We start from the raw sequence: 4,498 nt of genomic DNA, 5'->3' as shown, positions 1-4,498 counted from the left end.
TGTGTGCAAGCACAGGTCACTCTCCACACCTCCCCTCCCGGGAGCCTGTGCGGCCCGCCACTGCCAGGGTCCCGTGCTCCAGGGACAGCTTCCCCAGGAGAACACACAGCACATTCCGTACCCCGCCCTCCCCCCTGCCTGAGTGAGCCAGAGCCCCCTACTCAGCTGCTCCTTTAACCCCATCCTGTCTGGACAAAGAACAGACACCCTCAGGGGACCTACATGCAGAGGAAGGGCCAGATCCAAAGCTGAACCCCGGGAGCTGTGCTTACAAAGAAGAGAAAGGGAAATCTCTCCCAGCAGCCTCAGGAGCAGCGGATTAAATCTCCGCAATCAACCTGATGTACCCTGCATCTGTGGAATACCTGAATAGACAATGAATCATCCAAAAATTGAGGCAGTGGACCTTGGGAGCAACTGTAGACTTGGGGCTTGCTTTCTGCATCTAATTTGTTTCTAGTTTTATGTTTATCTTAGTTTAGTATTTAGAGTTTATTATCATTGGTAGGCTTGTATATTGATTTCGTTGCTCTCTTCCTTTTTTTTTAATATAGATATCTTTTTTTTTTTCCTTTTCCTCTCTTTGTGAGTGTGTATGTGTATGCTTCTTTGTGTGATTTGATCTCTATACCTTTGCTTTTACCATTCGTCTTGGGTTCTGTCTGTCCGGATTTTTTTTTCTTTAGTATACTTTTTAGTGCTTGTTATCATTGGTGGATTTGTTTTTTGGTTTGGTTGCTCTCATCTTTTTTTTAAATTACTTTTTAATTTTTTATCTTTAATAACTTTATTTTATTTACTTTCTTTTTTTCTCCCTTTTCTTCTGAGCCTTGTAGCTGACAGGGTCTTGGTGCTCCAGTCAGCTGTCAGGCCTGTGCTGCTGAGGTGGGGGAGCCAAGGTCAGGACATTGGTCACCAGACACCTCCTGGTTCCATGTAATATCAAATAGCAAAGGCTCTCCCAGAGATCTCCATCTCAATGCTAAGACCCAGCTCCACTCAATGACCAGTGAGTTACAGTGCTGGACACCCTATGCCAAACAACTAGCAAGACAGGAATAAAATACCACCCATTAGCAGAGAGGCGCTTAAAATCATAATAAGTTCACAGACACCCCAAAACACACCACCGGACGTCGTCCTGCCCACCATAAAGACAAGATCCAGACTCATCCACCAGAACACAGGCACCACTCCCCTTAACCAGGAAGCCTGAACAACCCATTGAACCAACCTTACCCACTGGGGACACACACCAAAAACAACGGGAACTATGAACATGCAGCCCACAAAAAGGAGACCCCAAACACAGTAAATTAAGCAAAATGAGAAGACAGAGAAACACACAGCAGATGAAGGAGAAGGGCAAAAACCCACCAGACCAGATAAATGACGAGGAAATAGGCAGTCTACCTGAAAAAGAATTCAGATTAATGATAGAAAAGATGATCCAAAATCTTGGAAATAGAATGGAGAAAATACATAAAACATTTAACAAGGACCCAGAAGAACTAAAGAGCAAACAAACAATGATGAACAACACAATAAATGAAATTTAAAATACATGAAAAGAATTGAGGACAGGCTCAGAGACCTCTGGGACAACATTAAACGCATCAACATTCGAATTATAGGAGTCACAAAAGAAGAAGAGAAAAAGAAAGGAACTGAGAAAATATTTGAAGAGATTATAGTTGAAAACTTTGTTATAATGGGAAAGGAAAGAGGCAATCAAATCCAGGAAGCACAGAGAGTCCCATACAGGATAAATCTAAGGAGAAACACGCCAAGACACATATGAATCAAACAGTCAGAAATTAAATACAAAGAAAAATTATTAAAAGCAGCGAGGGAAAAACAGCAAATAATATCCAAGGGAATCCCCATAAGGTTAACAGCTGACCTTTCAGCAGAAGCTCTGTAAGCCAGAAGGGAGTGGCAGGACATATTGAAAGTGATGAAAGGCAAAAACCTATAACCAAGATTACTCTACCCAGCAAGGATCTCATTCAGATTCAATGGAGAAATTAAAGCCTTTAATTTTACAAGCAAGCAAAAGATAAGAGAATTCAGCACCACAAAACCACATTTACAAAAATGCTAAAGGAACTTCTCTAGGCAAGAAACACAAGAGAAGGAAAAGACCTACAACAACAAACCCAAATCAATTAAGAAAATGGCAATAGGAACATACATATCGATGACTACCTGAAATGTAAAAGGATTAAATCCAACCAAAAGACATAGACAGGCTAATGGATAAAAAAACAAGACCCGTATATAGGCTGTCTACAAGAGACCCACTTCAGACCTAGGGACACAAACAGACTGAAAGTGAGGGCATGAAAAAAGATATTCCATGCAAATGGAAATCAAAAGAAAGCTGGAGTAGCAATTCATATATCAGACAAAACAGGCTTTAAAATAAAGACTAATAAAAGAGACAAAGAAGGACACTACATAATGATCAAAGGATCAATCCAAGAAGAAGATATAACAATTGTAAATATTTATGTGCTCAACATAGCAGCACCTCAATACACACATACTAACAGCCATAACAGGGGAGATCGACAGTAACACAATCATAGTAGGGGACTTTAACACCCCACTTTCACCAATGGACAGATCATCCAAAATGAAAATAAATAAGGAAACACAAGTTTTACATGATACATTAAACAAGATAGACTTAATTGATATTTATAGGACATTCCCTCAAAAACAACAGAATACACCTTCTTCTCAAGGGCTCATGAAACATTCTCTAGGATAGATCATACCTTGGGTCACAAATCAAGCCTTGGTAAATTTAAGAAAATTGAACTCATATCAAGTATCTTTTCTGAACACAATGCTATGAGACTAGATATCAATTACAGGAAAAAATCTATAAAAAATCAAACACATGGAGGCTAAACAATACACTACTAAATAACCAAGAGATCACTGAAGAAATCGAAGAGGAAATCAAAAAATACCTAGAAACAAATGAAATGAAAACATGATGACCCCAAACCTATGGGATGCAGCAAAAGCAGTTCTAAGAGGGAAGTTTATAGCTATACAATCCTACCTCAAGAATGAAGAAACATCTCAAATAAACAACCTAACCTTACACCTAAAGCAATTAGAGAAAGATGAACAATCAAATCCCAAAGTTGCCGAAGGAAAGAAATCATAATGATCAGATCGTAAATAAATGAAAAAGCAATTAAGGAAACAATAGCAAAGAGCAATAAAACTAAAAGCTGGTTCTTTGATAGGATAAACAAAATTGATGAAACATTAGCCAGATTCATCAAGAAAAAAAAGGAGAAGACTCAAATCAACAGAATTAAAAATGAAAGAGAAGTAACAACTGACACTGCAGAAATACAAAGGATCATGAGAGATTACTACAAGCAACTCTATGCCAATAAAATGAACAACCTGGAAGAAATGGCCCAATTCTTAGAAAAGCACAACGTTCTGAGACTGAATGAGGAAGAAATAGAAAATATAAACAGACCAATCACAAGCACTGAAATTGAGACTGTGATTAAAAATCTTCCAACAAACAAAAGCCCAGGACCAGATGGCATCACAGGTGAATTCTACCAAACATTTAGAGAAGGGCTAACACCTAATCTTCTCGAACTCTTCCAAAATATAACAGAGGTAGGAACACTCCCAAGCTCATTCTACAAGGTCACCATCACCCTGATACCAAAACCAGACAAAGATGTCACAAAGAAGGATAACCACAGGCCGATATCACTGATGAAGAGAGATGCAAAAATCCTCAACGAAATACTAGCAAACAGAATCCCACAGCACATTAAAAGGTTCATGCACCATGATCAAGTGGGATTCATCCCAGTAATGCATGGATTCTTCAATATACGCAAATCAGTCAATGTGATAAACCATATTAACAAACTGAAGGAGAAAAATCATATGATCATCTCAATAGATGCAGAAAAAGCTTTCAACAAAATTCAACACCCATTTATGACAAAAAGCCCTCCAGAAAGTAGACATAGAGGGAACTTACCTCAACACAATAAAGGCCATATATAACAAATTCACAGCCAACATCGTTCTCAATGGTGAAACACTGAAACCATTTCCTCCAAAATCAGGAACAAGACAAAGTTGTGCACTCTCACCACTATTATTAACCACAGCAATCAGAGAAGAAAAAGAAATAAAAGGAATCCAAATTGGACAAAAAGAAATAAAGCTGTCACTGTTTGCAGATGACATGATACTATACATAGAGAATCCTAAAGATGCTACCAGAAAACTACTAGTGCTAATCAAAGAATTTGGTAAAGTAGCAGGATACAAAATTAATGCACAGAAATCTCTTACATTCTTATACACTAATGATGAAAAATCTGAAAGGGAATTTAAGGAAACACTCCCATTTACCATTGCAACAAAAAGAATAAAAAACCTAGAAATAAACCTATCTAAGGAGACAAAAGACCTGTATGCAGAAAACTATAAGACA

This window comes from Physeter macrocephalus, chromosome 11 (genome assembly GCF_002837175.3).
Source record: "Physeter macrocephalus isolate SW-GA chromosome 11, ASM283717v5, whole genome shotgun sequence".
Taxonomy (NCBI): Eukaryota; Metazoa; Chordata; class Mammalia; order Artiodactyla; family Physeteridae; genus Physeter; species Physeter macrocephalus.
The sequence above is the reverse complement of the archived record's forward strand: the minus strand, read 5'-3'. Positions refer to the sequence as shown.